Source organism: Macaca mulatta, chromosome 11, assembly GCF_049350105.2.
Source record: "Macaca mulatta isolate MMU2019108-1 chromosome 11, T2T-MMU8v2.0, whole genome shotgun sequence".
Lineage (NCBI taxonomy): Eukaryota > Metazoa > Chordata > Mammalia > Primates > Cercopithecidae > Macaca > Macaca mulatta.
In genome coordinates, this window is record NC_133416.1 from 72,418,325 (window position 1) to 72,444,122 (window position 25,798).

At 38.6% G+C, this 25,798-nt stretch overlaps 1 long non-coding RNA gene across 2 annotated transcripts in view; it reads right to left on the reverse strand.

The window, feature by feature from the left end:
* Nucleotides 1–22,551, reverse strand: part of LOC107000914 (uncharacterized) — a 33,093-nt gene extending 10,542 nt beyond the window's left edge. The window contains exons 1-3 of one of the 2 annotated variants that reach the window (XR_003720691.2): nt 22,420–22,551; nt 19,211–19,366; nt 13,136–15,297 (exon numbers count right to left, since the gene is read on the reverse strand). This is a non-coding gene — a long non-coding RNA (uncharacterized LOC107000914). Of the gene's footprint in view, nt 1–13,135; nt 15,298–19,210; nt 19,367–22,419 lie in introns of those variants that run through there. The other variant, XR_003720690.2, reaches the window with a different exon arrangement.
* Between the last annotated feature and the right edge of the window lie 3,247 nt (nt 22,552–25,798).

Consider the following 25,798-nt stretch of genomic DNA (forward strand, 5'->3'; position numbering starts at 1 on the left):
AAGGTAGAATTTGAGAAAGTGTTTCAATGATGTGAAGTTAAAGTGTAATCTAATATGACCATCACATTTCTGGTTTGGGTAGCTGGTTGGCTGGTGATGACATTCCCCAAATTATAGATTACAATTGTCCCATGGTATCTGCAGGGGATTGGTTTCAGGACCCCTGTGGACACTAAAATCCACAGATGCTCAAATCCCATATATATAAAATGGCATAATATTTGCATTCAGTCTACTCATACCCTTCCATGTACTTTAAATCATCTCTAGATTATTTTTAATACCTAGTACCGTGTTATTGCTATCTAAATAGTTGTTATACTGTATTTTTATTATTTACTTTTTTTTGAATATTTTCTGTCTGCAGTTTGTTTAATCCACAGATTTAGAGCTTGTGGATACACAGGGCTGACTGCACTAGAGGAGGGGAGCAGGAAGCCAGTTATGGTGCTAGATAAGATGTCCTATAATTGACAAAATAAGGCAAAATGATCCCTCTGACTTCTCTTTGTCTACTGCAGAACATTGTTGGAGGAAGGGCAAAAGGGGACTGTCTTTGAGAATCTCTCCTCTCCGCAAAACAGAATTAACTTTTAAAATGTTCTGCCATTGTCTGTGATTGTTTGATATTGATTAGAAATTTTCCTAGTTTGTAGAAAAATGAGATTTTGTATAGGTCTAGAAACCTGCGGCTGTCAAAAGAAGGAATACATGCTAAAGTTGACTTTTGTCAACTGTTAAGAACAGTTTTGAACTGTTCTTAAATGGTTTATCTTACACTCAAAACTAGAAATTTGTTTGAGGCTTTATGTTAGACAGCCTGTGTAACTGTAATCAAGTCATTTGGCCTGAAAGCCTTTTTCTTTTTCTTCTTTTTTTTTTTTTTGGTGACTTCATTTTGTTGAAGTGATTTAAAAATACAGCTTTTAAAGGGCAGTACTATTTTTATAGTTCCAAATGTTGCCATACTTCTCTTGACAAAAAAAAAAAAAAAAACAAAACACTAATGTGGAATTTTGAAATCTCAGTGACTATTTCATACTAAATAATAGTGAAATTCAAGTTGGATTTCAAGGCCTGCCTTTATCTAGACAGGTGCTATTTCAAAGAAATATGTCAGTTGTGTAATTAATAGTTTTCTAATGGCCACACTAAAAAAAGTATAAAATGGGTAAAATTAATTTTAGTATGTTTAACCTTATATATTCAAATTATCTGAACCTGTCTTTAAAAATGTTATTTTACATACTTCAAAAATCTGGAGTATATATTATAGCTAAGGTGACCCTGGGATATATGACTTAAGTGCTAAAACCTATACAGTGGGCAACTTTATTTACAGCCTATCTTAATCCAGATTTGACATTTTAATTGGAAATACTTGATCTATATTGAGAGATCATAAAATCTACAGTTGAAACAGTAGATTCACATACCCAAGTTCTTCCCAAATACTTAAAAGTTTTAAAATTTAAATTCAAATTTAAATTAATTTGAATTAATCAAATTAAAACTTGAGTCCTTCAGTTGTACTACCCACATGTAGCCAATAGCCACACGTAGACAGTGGCTACCATGAGTACAAGTCTAAACCAACCTGTACCTTTCTAGCCAAATCCCAGTCCTCATCCATCTACCTGTGCTCCAGTCGAACTAAACTGCTTGCCTGTCTTCTATATACCTAACTTTTACTTGATTCTGCCTTTTCTGATGTTGCTCTCTGGCTTTACTGATAATTATCCTATTATGCCTCCTTCACTTAACTTTCTCCAGCCACACTGGTTTTCTATGTCTCCTGTATACTTCCTATCTACAGGGCCTTCACACTTGCTGATCTCTGCCTGTAACATTATTTCCCTGGGACCAGATCTTTGAATGGCCTGCTCCTCCTTATTCAGGTTTCAGCTCACATCTCTTCATAGAGATCTTCTCTGGCCTTTCTCTTTTAAATTGCTGTTTTATTTTCTTATTAATATCTGAAAGTATCTTATATGTTTGTTACCTATATCCCTTGCTACAATAGCAATCCCCATAAGAATAGGGAGTCTTATTTTTGTGGTGTTTGCTTGATTTTTAGGTCCCCAAATAGTGTCTGGCTGAAATTAGGTGCTCAGTATATATTTTTTGAATCAACCCATACACTTTATTCTGTTACTCTGCATCTAAGATTAAGTTTGTGTTTTGATTCTAGGGAGTTCAATATAACTTTCAGGGACCTAATTTCTTCTTAAGTAGTGCTTTAGCAGAATCCCACAGATTTTGATGTGTTGTATTTTCATTTGCATTCAGTCCAGAATACATTCTAATTCCCTTTTGAGTTCTTCTTTGCCCCCTGGGTTATTTAGGAATGTGTTATTTAGTTTCCTGATACTCGAGGATTTTCCAGGTAACTTTACTTACACTTTTGATTTCTAATTTTATTCCTTTAGCATCCATTGAATGATTTGAATCCTTTTAAGGCTGAGACTTACTTTATGGTCCACAACACAAACTTTCCATAAAAATTCTATGTGTACTTGAAAAAGAGTGCTTTCTGCTGTTATTTGGTGGGCTGTTTTATAAATGTAAATTTGATGAAGTTGTTTGATAGTATTATTCAAGTCTTCTGTATTCTTACTAATTTTTCATCTACCTGATAATTATTGAGAAGGATTATTGAAATCTCTGACTATAATTGGGAATTTGCCTGTTTCTTGCAGTTCTGACGGTTTTGCTGCATGTATTGCAAAGCTCTCTTATTATGTATATAAATAATCAGGGTTATTATATCCTCTGTGTTTTGACTCCTTTATGGAAGTGATCTTTATCCCGGATAATATTCTCTGCTCTGAAATCTACTTTGATATTAAGATAGCCACTCTAGCTTTCTTTTGATAAGTGGTAGAAGGGTATATCTTTTTTTCATTTATTTTAAACTTATTCATATCTTTATATTTAAACTATGTTTCTTGTAGGCAGTATTTAATTAGATCCTTTTAAAAGATCTGGTCTGATAATCACTCAATCTCTGCCTTTTAATTGGAGTATATACAGCATTTACATTTAACATTTAATGTGATTATTCATTGGTTAAGTTTCAGTCTGTCATTTTGCTGTTTATTTTTTATTTGTCTCATCTGTAGTTTTCTTTTCCTTTTTTCCTACCTCTTTTGCACTGTAGGTGAAATTAGTCTCTTTCTGAATGCGAAATTAGTCTTCCTCCTAAGAGTTGTGGACTGGCTTCGTACAGTGGCTCATGCTTGTAATCTGAACACTTTGGGAGACTGAGGCAGGAGGATCACTTGAGCTCAGGAGTTCAAGATCAGCTTGGGGAACATAGTGAGACCTTGTCTCTACTTAAAAAAAAAAAAAAAAAAAAATTAACCGGGCATGGTGGCGTGTTTCTGTAGTCTCAGCTATCTGGGAGGCTGAAGCAGGAGGATCACTTGAGCCCGGGAGATAGAGGGTGCAGTAAGCTATGATTGTGCAACTGCACTATAGCCTCGGTGACAGAGCAAGACTCTGTCTCAAAAAAAAAAAAAAAAAAAAAAAAAGCTGTGGCCATTAGCTTGAAATTTCGACATAGATTTGTGGAAAAGATTCTTGCAGCATTTGGTTTTTGATCACAAGTTTGGATGATAGTTTTTTAAAAAAAACACCTTAGTATGCATATGGGCACAAAGGTTGATTAAAGGGTGATAATGAAATACAGAGAGATGGTTTTGGGGATGCACTGCTCCTACAAGGGGCTCTGTAGAGTTAGTAAGGGGAGTTAGTTGTTAGACTTCCTTACTCCATCATCACTCCATTTTTTTAGTCCCTCTTTCATATTTTCCATCTCTTTGTCTTTCTGTACAACATACTGAGAAACTTCTTCACATCCATTTGTGAGTACACTAATTTTATGTTCAGCTGGGTTTAATCAACTCATAAATAGAATTTTAAAAATTTGTCTTTATGAGATATATTAGGTGTATTTATCTCAACTTTATTGAGATATAAGTCACGTATCATACAGTTCATCTATTTAAAGTGTATAACTTAGTAGTTTTTAGTGTATTCACAGAATTGTGTAACCAGCACCACAATCAGTTTTAGAATATTATCATCACCCCAAGAAACTTTATACCTCTTAACCATCACTCCCAATCCTCTTAACCCTCACATTCCTAGGCAACAACTAATCTTTCTGTGTCCTCATATTTTCCTATTCTGAACATTTCATATAAACGTAATCATACAATATGTGGTCCCTTGTGGCCAACTTCTTTCACTTAGAATAATGTCAGGGTTCATCCATGTTGTAGCATGTATCAGTACTTTATTGCTTTTTATAGCTGAATAATATGTATAGATACACCATATTTTATTTATGTGTTGTTAGTTGATGAACATTTGGGTTATTGCCACTTTTTGGTTATTATGAAGAATGGTGGTATGACCATTCATATACTAGTTCTCAAATAGATACAGGTTTTCATTTATCTTGGGTATAAGTAGGAGTGGAAGTGAAGGTTGTGGCAACCCACAAGTCATATGGTAACTCTATGATTAACATTTTGAGGAACTGTCAGGCTGTTTTCCAAAGCAGCTGTACCATTTTACATTCTCACCAGCAGTGTATGAAGGTTCCAGTTTCTTCTCACACTCTTCAATACTGATGATCTTTTTTAAAACCATCCTAGTTGGTATGAAATGGTGTCTTAGTGTTGCTTTGATTTGCATTTTCCCTGCTGGCTTGTGATGTTGGGCATGTTTTAGGTGCATATTGGCATTTATATATCTTCTTTGGAGAAATACCTATTCAGATCATTTGCCCATTTTTAATTGGGGTATAGCCTTCATTACTGTGTTGTAAGAGTTCTTTAAATGTTGTAGATCACAAGTCCCTTATCAGATTTCGATGTGCAAATATTTTCTCCTATTTGTGGGCTCTTTACTCGCTTGATGATGTCTTTTATAGGACAAATGTTTTAAATTTTGATAAAGTCCAATTTATTTTTTGTTGTTGCTTGTGGTTTGAGTATTTAAGAAACCATTGCCTAATCCAAGGTTATAATGATTTACACCTATGTTTTCTTCTAAAAGTTCTATTGCTTTTCCTTTTACATTTAGGACTTTGATCCATTTTGAGTTAATTTTTTAATATTGTGTGAGGTAGTAGTCCAACTTCATTTTTCTGTATGTGGGTATCCATTTGTGACATCCCATGAGATATCCCAGCACTGAGCTATCTGTTGAAAAGACTGTTCCTTACCCAACTGAATTGTCTTGTCACCCTTGTCAAAAATCTACTGATTGTAAATGTGAAGGTTTATTTCTGGAATCTCAATTATATTTTATTGATTTATATGTCCATCCTTATGCTAATACCACACTGTCTTGATTACTGTAGCTTTCTAGCAAGTTTTTAAATCAAGAAGTGTGAGTCCTTCAACTTTGTTTTTCTTTGTCAAGATCGTGTTGACTATTCTGGATCCTTCAATTTCCTAATAATTTTGGTGGGATATGCTTCAATTATTGCAAAAAAGCCAGCTGGCATTTTGACAAATTATTTGAAATCATGAAACGATAATTTTCAGTTTATGTTTGATTTCTGCTCTATAATCAAAGAATCATTTTGCATAATATCCCAGGCTTCATTTTGAAAACGGTCTCTCTCTGATCATATAATTCCTTTCGGCTCTTCCTGTGGTCATTTTTGTTGTTGTTTGTTTGTTTTTGAGATGGTTTTGCTCTGTCGATCAGGCTGTAGTGCAGTGGTGTGATCTTGGCTCACTGCAACCTCTGTCTCCTGGGCTCAAGCAATCCTCTCACCTCAGCCTCCTGAGTAGCTGGGACCACAAATGTGTGCCATCATGCATGGCTAAGTTTTTTAATTTTTTTAGAGACGAGGTCTCTCCACGTTGCCCAGGCTTGTCTCGGATTCCTGGGCTTAAGTGATCCACCCACCACAGCTGCTCAAAGTGCTGGGATTACAGGCCTGAGCCACTGTGTCTGACTTCCTTGTCATTGTTTTTTATCATTTCCAACTTTTTTTAAATTGCTAACTGGACAGACCCTGATACATTTCTGGTAATGCTTGTAATTTGAGCAGTTTTAAGTCATTTTTATTGACTTTGTGAAATCCTCCAAATTTTGAGAAGTTTGCTAGTTCACTTTTTAGTGGAGTTTCATTGAACTTATATTGTGTTTTTAATGACAATCTGCAAGACACTGACATAGACATTAATATAATGGGCAGAAATAGATCATACTGTGAAGCAGACAAGGATATGCAAGGAGGCACTGACTTTTTAAAGGGCACTTTTGTAAGAGAGTATTTTATGTTGTAATTCCACAAATAACCATATAACCTCCATGTGAGGTTATATAGTTGATAAACACTTGAATTATGAAGATACTCTAGTATGTAAGAATTTAGTATATGATAAAGGTGGCTTTTAAAATTAGTGAGAAAAGTGAATCATTCAATAAAAGTAAAAAAAAAAAAAAAAAAATTAAGAGGAAAGTTAGAGCCCTAATGTTACTATTGCCAGGGCCTATGGCTCCGGCAACTGTTTCCTTAGAAGAGGCACAGGCTCTTTGGCTTGTAATAACTTAGAAGATCTTAATGAATTGATACTTCCACACGGAGAGTCACTCAATTTCCTCATACAAACTTGACTGACAGAGGATATCTTTCACAAAGATTTCCTGTGTCCCAATAATACAACAAATATTTAGTTGTATTCTTGAAATTCAGTCTCTTCTCCTTAGCAGGCTTCTCTCCTTACAGGACAAATGGACAAAAGGACAATGGTTTCCTGATGCTTATTTTATTCAGGATTCTCATTTTGTTTGATAATCTCCACTGGGCTCTTCTATACCACTACCAGCATTTGATTAACAGAACCCAGTAACATATCACTGAAACAGGGATCCTATTAGGAACATGTAAGTAACAGAACTATTCTGGAACACAATGTCCCAACTGGTATGCCATGAATGCGTTACAGATTTGCCCAAATATTAGCTTTAGAGTGGTGGCAGGACTTGGGATAGTGGAGCTCAAGGCCTAGTTGCCTCCAGCAGGTTGTAAGCAGCTTCCTTTATTGAACCAATGCATGGTACAATTATTATCCTTTTCTTTGAGTGCCATTAAAGTTTAAAACAAGGTGGGAAAGCACTGTTCTAAGCAATTAGCTGGGAACAAGGAGAACATGAATAATACCATTAGGCAAACACAGTCATTTGGTTTAGGGAAGAGTATCACAGATTTCAGCAGAGAATGGATGAGGAAGCAAGTTAGATTTTTTTCTGACTCTCAATCACTTCGATTCTATTTTCGTATTAGACTGTATATCATTAATATGATATGTATATTAGTAACAAACTTTTGCAACTTTTATTTGTTAATACTCCTCTACATATACCCAGGTAAGTTCCAGTAGAAATAAAGACTTGAGAAATAGTCATAAAATAAGCAAAAGAAAAATTAGAGGAAAACATTTGATATAGGTCTAAGCACAGAGATCAAGAAATGATAAAGAAAAATGTTACATGTTTGGTTGTACTAAAAGTTGTTTCCCATTCTGTAGGTTGTCTGTTCGTGCTGACTATAGTTTCTTTTGCTGTTCAGAAGCTCTTAGTTTAATTAGATCCCATTTGTCAATTTTCGCTTTTGTTGCAATTGCTTTTGACATTTTCGTCATGAAATCTTTGCTCTTGTTTGTGTCCTGAATGACATTGCCTAGATTTTCTTCTAGGGTTTTTATAGTTTGGAGTTTTACATTTAAGTCTTTAATCCATCTTGACTTAATTTTTATATAAGGCATAAGGAAGAGATCCAGTTTCAATTTTCTGCATATGGCTAGCCAGTTTTCCCAGCACCATTTATTAAATAGAGAATCCTTTATCCATTGCTTGTTTTTGTCAGGTTTGTCTATATTTTTACCTAATGCTGAATAATAATTGAAATTTAATTTAATTTAATTTAATTTAATTTAATTTAATTTTTTGAGACAGAGTCTCGTTCCGTGGCCCAGGCTGGAGTACAGTGGCGTGATCTCCGCTCACTGCAAGCTCCGCCTCCCGGGTTTACACCATTCTCCTGCCTCAGCCTTCCAAGTAGCTGGGACTACAGGCGCCGGCCACCACCCTAGACTATAATTTTTTGTATTTTTAGTAGCGACGGGGTTTCACCATGTTAGCCAGGATGGTCTCGATCTCCTGACCTCATGATCTGCCCACCTCGGCCTCCCAAAGTGCTAGGATTACAGGCGTGAGCCACCGCGCCTGGCCCATTGCAAAAATATTCTGAAAAAATATTCTAACATAGAAAGACCAATATCTCAATGAAAAGTAGTCAAATGACATCAGGAGATGAGCCACAAATGAACAACTGCAAATGGCCAATAAATACATAAAACATTCAGCCACAGAAATAAAGGCAAATTAAAGAACAATTGAGAAGGTGTTTTTTATAGGAAACTGGATAAATTTGACTTCAGTTTAGGGAAAATAGGCCCTTTACATACGGTTGGTTGTTGCGTAACGCGATGAGCATTTCTGAAGGTCAATTTGGCAATATGTAACAAAAAAAATTTTAACGTTCATACCCTTTGACCTTATATTTTAATTTTTAGGAGTCTATTCTGAAGAAATTACCAGAGATAACATGAAGATAGATGAAAATGATTTTCATCACAACTTTCTTTATATTGTGACTAAAAATTAAAAGCAACTAAATCTACAGATATGGTAATAAGTAAATAACAGATTATCATATGGAATTCTGGAAAATCATCAAAATAGTGCCTTTGAAGATTATTTAAGATGTGGAAAATAGTGTCTATCAACTGCTTAAGTTACATATACATTATATAATTCATATATATATAATTTTTTTTTATATGTAAAGAGATAAGGTCTCATTTGGTCACCCAGGCTGGAGTACAGTGGCTCCAGGATAGCTCACTGTTGCCTCAAATTCCAGAGCTCAAACAGCCTGCCAAGTAGCTAGGACTACAGGCATGTCCACCATGCCAAGCTAATTAAAAATTTATTTTTGTAGAGACAGGATCTTGCCGCATTGCTCAGGCTGGTCTGAATTCCTGGCCTCAAGCTACCCTCCCACCTCAGCCTCCCAAATCATTGGGATTACAGGTATAAGCCACTGCACCTGGCCTCAAATATATTTCATATAAGACACTGTCAGTTGTAAGAGGCACCATTATTTTCTCTGGACCTTAAGAAAGAAAACAACAACAAAAATGACATTCAAGGTGTAGATTGTAGTAGAAGACCCTAGCATAAAGGTAGGGTCAGGGTAAATGAGAAGTAGACTTGTCTCTAGAAGGGAACCGCAAAGAAACCAACCAGTCCTTGTTCAGATTGTGGTTTCAACTGCTACTACCAGCATCATCTGAAAAGCTTAAGCAAAAAGAAAATTTAAAGTGCTCACAGGAGCAAGCTCTGGTTGCATCATCCACTGCACTCCAACCTGGGTGACAGAGAACTTGTCTCAAAAAACAAACAAACAAAAAGAGTAGGTTTTGGGTATATTAAGTTTGAGATATCTGTTAGACATCCAAGAGGAGCCGTAGAGCAGAAAGCCATTGCTCAAAGGATGAGACGAGGATAGAGTTATACACTTGGGAATCACTGTGTACAGATGGAACTTAAAGCCACATAACTGGATGAGATCAACCAAGGAAATCAGGGCAGACAAAGCAGAGGAGAGTATTGAGTATTCCAACATTTCAAGATGGGAGAAGGAGGAAGAGCCAGCAAATGAGGCTAAGCTAGAGGAGCTAGTGAGGTAGAAAGATAAAGAAGTGTTTTCAGAGGGAAATGGTGTTCAATGATGTGGAAAACTTTTGACTCATCAGGAAAGATTGTTTCAGTAGGTAGCTGGTAGGTATGAGCAGGGCAGGAGAGGGTTCTCCCCGCCACATAGGCCAGGAGTGTTGGGTGATCATTAGGTGATGGTCAGGTGGTTGTTAACTATTTCTCAAAGGAATAATTGTTAAAGTAATAAGTAATAACTGCCAGGGAAAGGCAGTTTTCTAATAGATAGAAAACACCTGAGGCCAGGCTCAGTGGCTCACACCTGTAATCCCAGCACTTTGAGAAGCCAAGGTGGGCGGATCATCTGAGGTCAGGAGTTTGAGACCAGCCCGGCCACTATGGTGAAACGCCATCTGCACTAAGAAATAAAAAAAATAGCTGGGCATGATGGCACACGGCTGTAATCTCAGCTACTCGGGAGGCTGAGGCAGAATCACTTGAACCCGGGAGGTGGAGGTTGCAGTGAGCTGAGATACTACCACTGTACTCCAGCCTGGAAAACAGAATGAGACTCTATCTCAAAAAAAAAAAAAAAAAAAAAGCAAAAAGCAAAAGAAAAGCACCTGAAACTGATCAGCAGCTTCCCACCAAGATCTCAGGAGCGGGGAGAAGTAACAAAAGATTCCGGAAGTATGCCAACATTTAAAACCCCAAGTCAAGAGGTCAAGGTGTGTACCTGGCTGGTATCTCAAGTTGCCTGCTTGGCCCTCTTCCAAGTGTACTTCCTTTCCTTCATTTCTTTCCTTTCCTTACTGTTCTAAAACTTTTTAATAAACTTTCACTCCTGCTCTGAAAAAAATTTAAAAACTTAAAAAAAAAAAAAATAAAGTGCTCACAGTTCATAGTTCCCTCCAGAAAGAAGAAAACATCCATCCCTCTGGCAGAAATGAACCTTAATGCAGGTAGGCAGCACTTTTCTTATTTGTAATTTTGACAACAATTTTAAGATATCATTGATTCTGAAATGTATTATTTCTACATTAGAGTTGTTAAAAGGTGAAAAATTATATGTTTAAAATAAATTGAGTGTATTCTCTACACACAATTGGAAAGAAATGCTCAAAAATTTAGCAGTGGAGACCAATCTGTTGGATTACATACGTATTTTACAAAATTTACCATGAATATTTATTACGTATTTAAATGTTTACCTTAATTGAGATTCTCATAATTGTCTTTATTCTGTTTGTAAAATTTAATCTCCTCTGCTAATATATTTCGAATTACTGCCAACCTTTGGCAATTAATCTCAGACAATGAGAATTTTTATAACTTCAGCACTTCGGAAAAGGGCTATGTTTATTTTGCCTGCCATGAGTTGTTATTGTTAGCAGACATAGGAAAGGACTTCTGAAACACACCCAATCCTTCCATTGAGAGACAGGGTGGCAGGAGGGGCAGGGAAAAGAGGGATAAGTGCTTAGGAGCATTGTCTCTAGAATCAGAACCATGCTTAGATTTCAGCTTTGACACATACTGATGGTGGTGTGACCTTAGGCAAGTTATGTAAATAGATTGTTTCTTCATTTTTAAAACAGTAATAATGGTGTTATCAAGAGAACTCAGTGAAATAATGCAAAATGACTGCCATGTAATATCACTGTTACTATTTCTAAACTGGTCTGTGAGAGCAACAACTTGATAATATGACTTATTTTTAACATCCCTTTGCTGTTCTTCATTGTGATGCCCCTTAACGATGCTCACACATAAGACTTGTGAAAATGTATTCTCTCTTCAGTGCTTCCTTTTGAAATGACATATTCCCTATTCCAGCAAATAGAAAAAAGGGGTGCACTCCTGACTGGCATAATCTTGATGCAAATACAAGACAAAAAGGGAAAATTCAAAGGCCAATCTCACTGAATAAAGAAAATAGCAAAAATCCCAAACAAACCAAATTAGTCAACAAACCAAATTCAGCAAATAGAGTGAGAATTACACATCATGGCCAAGTTGGATTTATTCCAGGAATGCAGTTTGACATTAGAAAATCTGGCGGGGCATGGTGGCTCACACCTGTAATCCCAGCACTTTGGGAAGCCAAGGCGAGCAGATCACCTGAGGTTAGTAGTCTGAGGCCAGCCTGGCCAACATGGTGAAACCCCATCTCTACTAAAAATACAAAAAAAGTTAGCTTGGTGTGATGGCGAGTGCCTGCAATCCCAGCTACTTGGGAGGCTGAGGCAAGAGAATCTCTTGAACTCAAGAGGTGAAGGTTGCAGTGAGCTGAGATCGCGGGTGACAGAGCAAGACTCCATCTCAAAAAAAAAAAAAAAAAAAAGAAAGAAAAAAGAAAAAGAAAAAGAAAAGAAAATCAGTATAATTTGTCACACTAACAAATGAAATAAATAATATGATCGTCTCAAATAGATATAGTAAAAGCATCTGACAACATCCAATATTTGTATATCTTTTTGTAAAAAGTAATTCTTAGCAAACTGGTAGTAGAAGGGAACTTCCTAAATCTGATAAAAGATATTTACGAAAAAACCCACAGCAAACATCACATTAGTGGTGAATTTTCTGGTATATCCCTTTTGAGTGCAGTTTTGAATGCCCAGAAGTTTTGATGTTTTCCTTTATTTCTGAAACTTGTTGCTTTTCATTAACTGTTTTTGTTCTTTTGAAACTACTATATCCTTTTCATTTGCTTTGAAATTATATACCTTGTCTTTCATCTTTGCTAAATGATTCATCTTATTGTTTTCCTCAGCTATTGTGTTCATAATGTCTTTCTTTTATGCTTGGTGCTTCTGCTTCAAAAAGGCAAAAATCAAAATGTAACTTGTTTCTCAATGTGAATAACATTGAGATCGGATACCACGTATGGCAGTGTTGAAGAATTATTATCACTGGAACTAGGGTAGTGTCACTCAGTACAGAGGTGTCAATCTGACTGCAATGACCAGTCTGTGCATTCCAATAGAAGATATTAAATCTTGAAACTGACTGTCTACAATTAGTCCTGTGTTATTAAAATGTTCCTTAATGTCCCTCTAAACATATAAGCTAGTATAATCTTTAACCATAGGAGTCTTAAAAATTAATTCATGTGATTACATCTTGTAACAATATGGCTCGATTGTATGGCGGACATCCCTAGAAAATAATAGGGAGCAATATAAACAAGAGAGAAGTAGACAGCAAGAGCGATTATTTGCATAAGCCACCATGTGGGTTGTTGAATCCCGTTTGCAGACCCAACGAACTAGCCATGAACCTCGTTGATTGGCCACTTACTCTGTTATTTATTTATTATTATGAATTCTACATTGTTTCACATTTAATATTAGCCACATTTTAATACATAACGTTGAAATAAAAGCACATTTTCAAAAATTACATGGTATTATATCTAAATAAAACTCTAATTGTATAAAAATTTATCATTTTCACATTCTACTATGCTTTAATAACATCAAAAAATCAAAATTGCTTTTCTTGGTGTTTCCGAAGGACAGCACAATGTACTCAAAACACAACTTAGCTATAAAACAGAACCTTTTCATACATAGATACTGGTTGAAGAAATATTCTCTGTGTAATTAAAAATGTTTAGAGAAGGCATACTATTTTCATTGTGTTCAGAAAAAATTTGTACTATATTTTGGTATAATAAAGTATATCATATTCTAGTATTAGATTGATATAGTTAATTCCTATTTTCCTGGAATAATTATTAAAAATGTGTCCTGGTAAATTTAATATTACAGTTATAACTGAATTAAAAGATAATTTCAAAAAATTCACAGCACTAAAAACTATAAGCAGCTTAATTTAATCTTTGATGAGTTAGGAAACAATTCAGAAACTTACAGCGCCTCATTTCATAATGAACCTCACTTATTGTAGAATAAAACTGAAAATTCTACTTATTTGATTTTTCTGATTAGTTGGATTATGAATAAGCCATGTATTTCAGAAAGGTCATGAAAGCTGTGTCATATATACACTCATGTATTTTCCTATTAATCTTTCTTACCCCTGTTATGGGCCTTACAGAAAAGAGAGATTAAAACTTATGCCCTCATCCCCATTGGGAAGCAGACATGAAAATTATTACAGTTACTCTAAACCAGAGTGTTTCAAAGAATGATCTATGGACAACCTGTCTTAGAATTACCTGGAGTATTTGTTAGATATGCAGATTCCTGAACCTTTCACCAGACTTGCTGAATCACTGTGTCTGGGAAAGACCCCAGGATATTAACGAACTCTCGAAGTAATTCTGATTTTTAAGTTTGAGACTCACTGCCATACAGTTTCTGGATATGATTTGAGGTCTCAACCTAGGGAGGATCATCAGAGCAGCTCCAAATAATTCTTCCCATGAATGTTGATATAGGAAAAAGAGTGACAAAGATTGAAATGGGTGTGTTACTTCCCACAGAGTAGAAGAACAGGAAATAATACGTTATGCCATCAGGCCAAAGGAATTTTAGAGGCAAAGTTGGAAATAGTTTAGAACTATTTCATTCATGTTGCTAATATCAATGCTTACTTAATACACGGAGTTTCCAATATATTTTTCCTTATTGATATGAAGTAACATGAAATTAGCTGACTTCCATTTGATTCATTTGGAAGATGTTTTGATTGCTTTAATGCCTTGCTTTTACTTCAGATACTGTAGTAAATGTCTCTTCTGGGTCTCTTTCCATTAAATGTCTTGAATTTTTCAGAGCTTTGGTTGTGATACAGTTACATATTTTCATTAACATGAGCCAATTTTACTTGTTCTTGTAACTGTTATCACTGGGAACAGAGTATAAATGGTTTCTAGAAGGTTTCTTATTTTTATTTCATTTTATGTTATCATGAAAAGATAAGTGGCTGATGGTTTATTTGGTCTATTTGTTTTCTCTATGAGAGTTGAAACATATAAATTACACTTTAATCATTCCCTCTACCACTATAAAGGGTCAGTCACCAGCATGTATTAAGTATCCTTTACCCTTTGAGGAGTCACAAAAGGAGGCAGACTCTCACTTCCTTTGCAAATCTCTTTATTACTCTTGAGAATTCAGTCAGTATCAAAGTCCTGCCGAGTTTTCCCCTATATCTCTACTATCCACATGTCCAAAAGTTAGCATGGCTCACTTTTGCTCAGGGCCAGCTCTCATTAGGCCACAAGCCAGTCATGAAGGTTGGCTTTACTTTCTCTTCCACTTGTCTTCTCCAAAATACCCTCAACAGGGCAGGCACAGTGGCTCACAATTGGTATAATCCCAGCACTTTGGGAGGCCGAAGCAGGAGGATCGCTTGAGCCCAGAAGTTTGAGACCAGCCTGGGCAACATGGTAAAACTCCATCTCTACCAAAAAAAAAAAAAAAAAAAAAAAATTAGCCGGGCATGGTGGCATGCGCCTGAGGGCCCAGCTACTTGGGAGGCTGAGGTGGGAGGATCCCTTGAGCCTGGGAGATGGAGGTTGCTGTGAGCCATGATCATGCCACTGCACTCCAGCCTGGGTAACAGAGCCAGACCCTGCCAAGAAAAAGAAAAAAACCCAGGAAAGATAAGAAATAATACTCCCCAGGGATGTGGACTGCAGGCCTTTTGTGGCCTCTAGCTTTACTGTGGGCTATTCTTGGTTACTGTCAATCATCAATTGTGAATCACAGTCTTTCCCTGTATCTACAAGTGGTTGGAAACCATACCTCTTCTCCTTGCTGCTTTGACCTTTCAGTCTCCACAAAATTAGATGCCAGGCCCCGCTAAGGCAATTCCAGAATGGAATTACAAAGTAGGAGAGACAAGGGTAAAAGTTTTGCAGTTCTACTTTGAATTTCCCCTTGCATCACCCAAGGGTCTTATGGTTTCACACAGTCACCTTCCTGAATGCTTCTGTTGACCTGCCTCTAGGTTCAAGTTATGACTCCAAATGGATCCCCTTCTTTGAATCTTTCAACTGTCCCTACTCCTCCACTGAAAGGAGCCTTATAGTCTGAGCCCTTCTTCCTTCCCACCCATACCATACACTGTCCAATCACATAAGGCCACAGGTTTGGCCTGTGAGGACCACATTGGGAAAAATATCCCTGCCTCTGTGTGTGTGTGTGTGTGTTTGTGTGTGTGTTTGTGTGTGTACACTGGGGGATGATGGGTGAGCTGACTGTGGGTCCTCCAATCCATGTTTCCTATTCAATATTCCCTCCAGCAGGAACTCTGACCCTACAATTCCTTTGCTAATCAACCCATACAGTAAACGTGCACATGTGCACACATATACACATTCATATAGATTATACAGCATAGTATCAAACCTGTATTGAGAATAGAGTGTAGCCACAATATTAATAAGGCTCATGCTCTGGCTGGAAAATAAACAGATCTGTAAAGAAAATTGACATCTTTACTGATCTCTTCAAGATTTTCAAGAGAGCTGGACTAACAATGAATTTCTCTCCATTTCACACTGGTCACATTACACAAGTTTTTTGTTTGTTTCAGAATTTGCCTCTGACTGAAATATGGGGACTTGCGGGGTGGGAGTGAGTTTATCAGTTTCTCACTAGGGCTGCCAGGTTTAGCAAATAAAAATATGGAATGCCCAGTTAAACTTGAGTTTCTGGTAAACCATGAATAATGTTTTAGTGTAAGTTTGCCCCATGCAATACTTATACTAAAAAATGTTTTTGATTTTTATCTAAAATTCAAATGTATCTGGGTACTCTGTATTTTATCCAACAACTTTATTCCTACCATATCTCCTTGTTCATCTTGAGTTTCACTGCTACCATTTAGTCTAGGGGTCCTCATCATCTCAAGTCTGGGTATCTGCAATACTAGCCTGGGTGAGCTTCCCAACATTACTCTTCTTTCGATCTTCCCCACAGCCCACTTTTTAGAATTGTTTTCTTTCTTTTCTCTTTCTCTCTCTTTCTCCTTCCTTCCTTCCTTTCCTTCCTTCCTTCCTTTCCTTCCTTCCCTTCCTTCCATTCCTTCCTTCCCTCCTTCCCTCCTGCTCCTCCTCTTCTTTCTTTCTTTCTTTCTTTCTTTCTTTCTTTCTTTCTTTCTTTCTTTCTTTCTTTCTTTCTTTCTTTCTTTCTTTCTTTCTTTCTTTCTCTTTCTTTCTTTTCTTTCTTTCTTTCTCTTTCTTTCTTTCCTTTATTTTCTTTCTTCTCTCTTGTCTCTCTTCTCTCTCTCTTTCTTTTCTTTCTTTCTTTCTTCCTCTCTCTCTCTCTTTCTTTCTTTTTTTTTTCATTTGACAGAGTCTTTCTGTCACCTGGGTTGGAGTTCAGTGGTGCAATCATGGCTCACAGCAGCCTTGACATCCCAAGCTCAAGTGGTCCTCCCACTTTAGCCTCCCTAGTAGCTGGGATTACAGGCACATGCCACCACACCTGGCTAATTAATTTTTTTTTTTTTTTTTTTTTGTAGAGATGGGGTCTCCCTGTGTTGACCAGGCTGGTCTCAAACTACTCAAGTGATCCTCGTGCCTTGGCCTGTCAGGGTGCTGGGATTATAGGCATGAGCCACCACACCTGGCTAGAAGCTACTTTTATTAAGCTCTCTTCCACCCAAGAAATTATGATGACTCCTATTGCTTTCCAAAGTGACTTTCTGTCAGCATGTACTTATATATCACATTTTAAAATTTTTAATTTAAACTTCTAAGTTTTCCTTTCCACATTCCACATTGGGTCTGTCAGCAAATCTAATGGGCCTCTCCTTCCAAATATATCTGCAATTTAATCACTTTCCACCACCACCACTGAATATTCTCTACTCCAAATCACCTCCTGTCTCACCTGCGTTATTTCAAGACCTCCTAACAAGGTCTGTACATGCCTTATCAGAATAGCCAGAGTTATTCTTAAAATGTGAGTCAGGTAATGTAACTGCTCCACTGAAAACGCTGTGATAGCCTCCCATCTCACCATAAAAACCTAAGTCTTTATAATGACCCATAAGATCCTACAAGATTGCCTCCCAGACCACAGCTCCTAATGCTCTCCCCATCTCCTCACTACCCTTTTTACCATCTACTTCCTAACCTGGCCTCCAGGATGGGCCTCCTACGGAGCAGGCCTGCTTTCACCTTGGGTGCAGCCTTTTGCTTGCTGTTCCCTCCTCTCCCAGATATTTGAATGGCTTGCTTTCTTCTTTCAGGTCATTATTGTCACTTCCCCAGCACTTTTAGCAATGTTTTCTGCCTTATTTATCTTATCAGTAGTTACTACTCTTTAACTTACTAAATATTTTACTGATTTATCTTGTTTATTGTCTATTTAGCACATAGCAAATATTTGGTTGATATTTGAGTGAATGAATGAATGACTGCAAAGATGATTTCCCTTGTTGAAGATATTTTAAAAATTGCATCATATATTTTGACGGCAATTCTTAAAGTGGTTTTCACAAAATAGTTTGAATAATCATTAAATGTGTGTGTAGTCTTCTAATATTATTGCTTTGAAGGAGTTAAAAATTTTTTAAAATTATAAAAATAATTACTGTTAGTAACTTTAGATGTAAATATAAAAAGAAATTTTGAAGAAAAATATGTTGAAGAGATTACTAAATCTGAACAGATTTCCTTAAGAAGTAATTATGAATACAAATGCAGGATTCTGAGCTGTGAAGAGAAACTGAGTCATGACTCATTTAAGACAGAGGAAAATCATATCAGATAAGGCTTTAAAGGCAAAGAATGACTTTGTAGTGATTGAAAGTCGGGAAGCAATAACAAAAATTAATATTAGTACTATATTGATATGTATTAAGGACTTACCATGCGCTAGCACGGGGTTAAGTGCTAAGCACCGTATGTGGTAGGTACCTTCACTGTTCCATTTTATAGACACAAGTATCAAGGCTTTAGAGAAGTTACTTGCCCATTGTCCCAAAGCTTTCATAGTAGAAGCCACACTTGGATAGATGTATCTGATACCAAAGCCCAAGTCCCTGACTCCTGAGTGGTCCTGACTCTTATGTGGCCGTTGAGCTGTAACAGCAGCTTGCAGGGTGAAAATCCCTTGAGTCATCATTTTGGAAAACAACATGCCATTTCCCAGAAAACCTAACACAGCTAGAGTTTCCTCTACCACTGGACCAGATTGTAGCCATTTTGTCTGAACAATAGATAAAAGAACTGATCTGCAGTTAGGGCCAAGTTGTTTGAAAAATACACACCTTTAGAATTGGACATACATACCCATAGGGTGAGATGCTGGCAATACAAGAAGCACTTAGGAACAGAGACTGAGTGAATGCTTCTGTACCACTTAAAAAGTTAATTCTTCCCCTTGCCCTATTCTCTGTGTGTGTAGTTGATTTTTGCCTATTCCGCTTTATGTTATAAAACCTTGCCAAAAGCCAAGCAGCTTTGTTGGTCTAGAGACGATTACTTAATTCTCTATAATATGGAAAATCTTGTTAAATATTTATTACTTACTGCAGCATATCCAAAGCAAAATCTGGCAGAGTCAGGCAGCACATCAATCACGGGAGTATAGACTTCAACTTTCTCCAGAATTTATCAACAAAAGGGATAGCTTCGACTGTGTCAAACAGAAAATACCATCATTGGAGATGCAGGCACATCACTTTACTGTGAAAAGAAGGAAAATGGTCACTTTAATTTGGTCTTCTCTCTCTGCTTTATGAGTCCTACCTGATTTGCTGGTAGTGAGTGCTTATTATTTTAACGCACTTGGTGACTGGGGGCTGGACGGTGTCATGGCAATGGAGATCATTTTTCAGAATCTGAGAGAAAAATTCAGGCGTCTCCCTTAGCCAGTCAGTACTCATGGTGTGAAAACAGAATTTGGGGAGTTTGTATTGAGTGTAGTTTGAAGAATTACATCCCCCAAGAGGTATTACTGTTACTGTCCAATTGAGCATTAATTGGTTTAGAACAGTGGCACTTGTTTTGCAGTTGTTGGCATCCACCTAAGATGTTTCTTGGGGTATGTGAAGTGGGGGCTGTCCCAAGGCTTTGTGCAGTGTCTGAGGAGATTTTATTAAAGAGCTGAGAATAGCACCTTGGGGAGGTTACAGCTTAGATGCCTGTCATGTTCACCTATTCTTTTTGAAAGAGGCTGCCCCAAGCACAGCCCTATAAAAAGACAGCAACACAGGCCTTTAGGGTGGGCGGCCATGTTCTGTTGGCATATGACCTTTCCATCTTAGCCACAACTGAAGAACTAGCACCTGGATCGGGGGCGGCCATTCTATAGGCTGCTCAGTGGCTTATAAGACAGACTCAATATAAGAATGGTGATAGAATCAGATTCTCCCCCGCGGGGCATTTGTTTATGAGATGTATGGAGAGAGTTGGCACCTGGTTGTGGGAACAGAAGTGGAAACACAGGCAGAGAGACAAAGAGCTGTGGTTATGCAACTTGAATTATTCTGTGTTCTGAAGACATTTCATGAGTTGCAGCTGTGGTATGCCAGAGCTGGCTCTATGGCCCCGAAAACTGGTTGTGTGGATCCCTTCCCAACCCTGCCTTCAGAGACATCTGGTTGGTGGGAGTATTTGTACCATGTGAATTGGTTAATGCTGTAGATAAGGGCCCCTACCCCTTTCATCCAGATCTGGTTGTTAAATGTTTACCAGCACACCACTGGGTTGGGGGAGGGATGGTGCAGGAAGCAGCCAGAAGCAGCTACCTCCTCTGGGTCTTTTGCCTTAAAATCAATGTTGAACGGAATATGGTAACATGATTGTTATTAAGGCTATAATAAAGAAGACATTTAAAAAGCATTGTAAAATATATGATTAAAGTATCAATGGTTAAACTACAAAACTCATAGGAATGTGGGCAAGGGGGTGGTACCTTTCCTGTTTCCCTAGCTATCAAAGGCACAGGCCCCACCCACCATGCCCACAAAGGATGATCTGACACGCCAGGTAAGCCTCTGGTCTTATTTCCACATGTATTCTTTACCTCGGTTACTTGAGGTAACCTGAGTGCATACCAGTTACTTAAAACCACAAGAGCCCAACGAATACAGTTTTTGAACGCCACTTTTTTTTTAATGTAGAGAAAATAAGACTGATTAGTATGGTAAAATATATATACACTTAGAATGAGGATTTAATTCTAATACTACTTCACCTCTTCCTGGTAGCATATTACTTATCTATGGCTCAGCCTCCTTAGCTGTAAAATAGGGATAAAAATAATCTCAGATATAGTTGTAAGGATTAAATGAGATATCAGGTATAAAAAACATCTAGCACAGTCTAGCTCTTATCACGCACTTAGTAACTTTTGTTCTTTTCTGCCACGCTTAGCATATTTATTCAAGCCTTTAGCAGTTGGCATTGCTGACAGTGATGTCAGCTATGTTGATACAATGAACTCTGTATTTTTACTAACATGAATTAGGTTGTAATGATATTGTATTATTTATAATTATTTATAATTTTATATTTTTGCATGTAAGATTCTTCACTAAAATATTTTAAATATAGCCATAATTATTGCAAGCCTTTGGAATATGTTTTACACTTAGGGAGCTCCTATATTCCTTTCTACAAATGGCTGTGTCCATTTTATTTTTGTTTTTAAACAAACATTTGGACTACGGGCAAAGAACTTTGCAAGGTGTTGTGGGGGAAGTAGAAAAACAGACACTTATGTAACACAAGGCTATAAAAAAAGAGGAAACGGAGGGAATACTGAAGAGTTTCTTCAGTATTTCCAACTACCTAGGTTCTAGCTTCCTAATTAGTCATTTTATGTGTCATTTAAATTCTGTATTCGTTGCATTACAATTTATTCACCATTACTTTATCTGGGTCATCTACCCTTAGTCCCATTATAATTGCCAATGCATTAAGGATGACATTTGCCCACTTGCTATATTTAATTCACAGGATGTGGTTTTTTTCAGTGCCAGATGTTTTGAGGTGAGCCACTTGCAATGGACTGTTTTTTGGTGTATGTGTTTTAATACTTTGCCAGAATTGAGTTTGATTTGAAACAAGGTTTTTGATTTTCAAATATAGCATTTTCAAACAAATAGTGTGATGTACAAATTACCATCACTTTGGTTCATGATGAAATAATCCACACTCTAAATCTGTTTGACATTTACCCCTTAAGTATTTTGGATCAATAAATCATTTCTGTATCATCTAGCATCTTAAAATGTTTGTAACTACTTAACACCCTATATCTCCAGGTCCTGTCCCATTAGTTTCAGGGAAAAAATATAGTAATTAAGACATAATTATGTTGTCTTGAAAAGTTAAAGGCCATTTGGACTTGATTACCCAAGGAGTTATCAGTGCCAAGGAAAACTCAGGCAATTACAGGCTTGGGCCTGTAATTAAACACATAGGACTGAAGTTTTGTTCATCAGAGGTGGCACCTTCTGAATGAATTAGAGCATTGCATTTTAGACAAGTTACGGTAAATACAAAACAAGTGTGTGGAGGGGGTTGGGGGGTGGACATGAATAGAGATTGGAGCCACGTGGATAGAAACACCAGTGTAAACTTAAGCATTTTGTTGTGAAAAACTATTGTTCAGCCAGCCTGCCTGGGCTCCATATATGGTGTTCAAATATAAGTTTGGGACGAGCCCCTTTGCAATTTTGGCCAAGAACACACACACACTCACCCTCCTCTGCTAAAGAGGGCCAGCTCACCTGGAACGCGTATTATAGTGAGTGCTTGTTCGGTATATACAGGATGGCCAAGTAACTAACTGGCAGCGCTGCTCCTACCTCACTCTCCCACAACTTTTTATCCCCTCACCACCAACGCTCTCAACTCCTGACACGTCTTCCCACAAGTCCCTGGCTCGCTGTCCGGTCTCTTCGTGTTGATTTGTCTGTTTCCCACTCCTTCAGCGGTCTCAGGTGGAACACGCCAGGTGGGCGCTCGGCTGTGCTCTGAGGTCCCGAGTTGGAAAGGGATGCCCCCTTGCAGAGGGCGGCCGGCAACCGTGGGAAGGAGGAAGAGGGGGAGGAGGAGAAGGAGGACGGCGCAGAGGAGGAGGAGGAGGAGGAGGAGGAGGAGGAAGAGGACAGGGCAGAGGAGGAGGGAGTTGGCGGCCGCAGAGCCCCGGGCAGCGGGCCCCGTCCGCGGCCGGCGCGCTCCGTGGTCCTCCCTCGCTCGTCTCCTATGCTCATATTTGGACTCGGCTGCCCGTGCCCAGGAATTTCCCGTCATGCCTCCTGCCGCCCCGTCCGTCGCCCGGAGCCTGGGAGGGAGGGAGCGAGGTTCGGACAGCGGCGGCAGCTGCCTGGCCTTTCCATGAGCTCGCGGCGGACCCTCCCGCGCCCCCTCTCGCTCTGCCTCTGCCTCTGCCTGGCCGCGGCTCTGGGAAGTGCGCAGTCCGGTAAGTTCGGGCTCCCCTACCCTCTCTTCCCCTCCTCGCCTCACCCCTCCCATCCCGACCCTGCCACGTTAGGGTGTGACCCCGAGCCCGGATTCCATTCCGCGCCTGCTGCGCCCCCTCGGCTGCCTGCGGAGACAGCCCCTGCCTCAGCCGAGAAGGGGAGCAGAAGGGTTGCGCCCCGCGCCAGCGGTGAGGGGCCGAACGGAAGGAGGTCAGGGCTGGCTTCCCCCACACCCGCCGACGGGAGGCGTCTGGCAGCCTCACTGACACCTTATCCTGTCCCGGGAGCGAACCTGAACCCGCGGGAGCCTCTCGCCCCGCGCGGGCCCCCGAGAGAGGGTTCTGGCGGGGCAGCCCGCGGGAGGCAGGGGAGGGGTCCATCCCGGAGCCCTCTGCTCCGTGCGTCGGCCCTGCCAGGGTTGCCGCTCGGATAACGGGCCCGGGGCGTGGGAACCCGCCCGCCAGGCCTGCGCTTTTCGCCGCGCGCCTCGGGGAGGACAGGGGCGCCGGGCAGGCGGCAGGGAGGGGCGCACCCGCCGCCCGCCCGCCCTCAGTGCGCTGCTACCCCGCTGCTGGGCCAGACTACCGCGGGCTCGGCTGGCATTTCACAGGCCAAAATCGAACAGAACCCCTAGTTTGCCAGGTATCAGTTTTGTTTTGTTTTTAAGCAGAAAATGGCATCCAAGTCTATTTTTGAAGTTTTACACTGGACTATTTCAAGTCAAACTATATGAATGAAAAGTGCTGTTCCTGCCTTATTTGGTTTAGGGCTAATAGCTATCGGAAGTGGCAGTTCTGAAGTCGTTACAGTAAGATTTCATAAGATAATCTTCTTGAATCATGTGGAAAATACTAGGGGGGAATTTAATATCAGATTATTATTTTAAAACAGTTATTTGAAAGTACAAAGGTAGGGATAAAGGTAAATGGGAAATTGCATGGACTTTTACATTTGTGATGAGTAGTCGTCAAAGCTTCTTGCTTCTTAACTTTATCTGGAATGGAAGAACATAAATTATAATTCCTTAGAGCTGAGATTACTTAGGAGATTTCAGTTTGCTTTTGTTTTTGCTACCAATAGACTAAATTGTCAAATAAGATATGGCAAACTAGGACTCATAAATTAGTTGAAACCTGACTCTGTGAAGCATAGATTATTTTCAGTACTCTCTGGTTTATCTCTTCATTTTTTCATTTGCAGCGCTGGTGGCAAAATCGATTTTCAAAGACAATTTTGTCTATAAAAAATCTTCAGGGTTCATATAACTTATAAAATTGTCAGTTCAGATTAATGACAGATATTTACAATATTTAACTTTATTAAATTTGCAATTTGTAAATAGTAACTTGAGCAGTGATATCGGTTTCAAATTTGTTTCTGCATAGTATTGTTTTTCAAAAAACCCCTGCTTTTTATAGATTCGTATTTTAGAAGTAACTTTAATGGCACTTCTTGGGAAATACAACAGGTTCTAATTTCACATTTTATCAATGGATTTCTAAAAAATACTGTGCTGGATAGCGAAGAGTGGATTTTATTGCCAGGAAATACATGTATGCTTTCTTTTTCCTCAGTGATGTGTTGGCTTATCTAATACTTGTAGTGAACTGGCCTTCGAAGACCAAAATCCACTGTACTGGCCCCTTGCCAGTAATTTCGAACACCAAGTTTATATTTGAGCCATTTAAACATATATTCTTTTAATTTTGGTCCCAGCTGACATATCAGTCTAATTTCTGATGACTTATATTAGGGTCGTATACAAATATCTGGAAATTTTTATATTAAGATAAGTAGCTCTTTGCCATCTAGAATTTTGTCACAGTGCCTAAACTGTCTGGCAAGTTTGCAGCATACAATGTAATTGAGATTTTGAATCAACACATTGCTTTTTATTTTTAAAAGTGCTTGTTCCAGTATTTTAACTAAGATGGTAGTCCATTAAGTCAGAAATCCTCACTGTTTTGCTCAACTCAAAAGAATATCCAAAGACTATCCCAACAGTAAGATTCATCAGTTTTTCTAATACATATGCCACTTATTAATTAAAAATAGATTTTAAGGCCACGTGTAGTGGCTCATGCCTGTAATCCAGCACTGTGGGAGACCAGTCCAGGAGGATTGCTTGAACCCAGGAGTTGCAGACGGGCCTGGGCAACATAGGGAGACCCTGTCTCTACAAAAATTTAAAAAATATTAGCTGGGCATAGTGGCTCACTCCTGTGGTCTCAGCTACTTGGGAAGCCGAAGTGGGAGGATTGCTTGGGCCGGGGAGATCAAGACTGTGATGAGCCGTGATCACACCACTGCATTTTTGATTCTGTCATAATCTGGTCACAATCCCTCTAATTTTTCTGTACCTGTGTAATTAATTTATCATAGTTATGGATTTGGTTGATGAATCTGATTCCCATGTTTAGCTTCTTGGTAAAATTATTAAGTTGGACAGTTTCCCTGTCTCTTCTAACTCCAAGATCCTATAATATTGTTTTTGTTTATATAACTCTGCAGAGCCACCTACTACATGTGGTTCAAACTTCTGATTGTCAGCCTGTGACTTGCTATACATGTCAAACTGGTCTACCATAGCCAAATGTGATGGGTGTGGTCCAGCTTTGGATAGTCCAGATCTGTCTCAGTATTGTGTGAATACCTGGAACATGCACAAAGATACATACATACC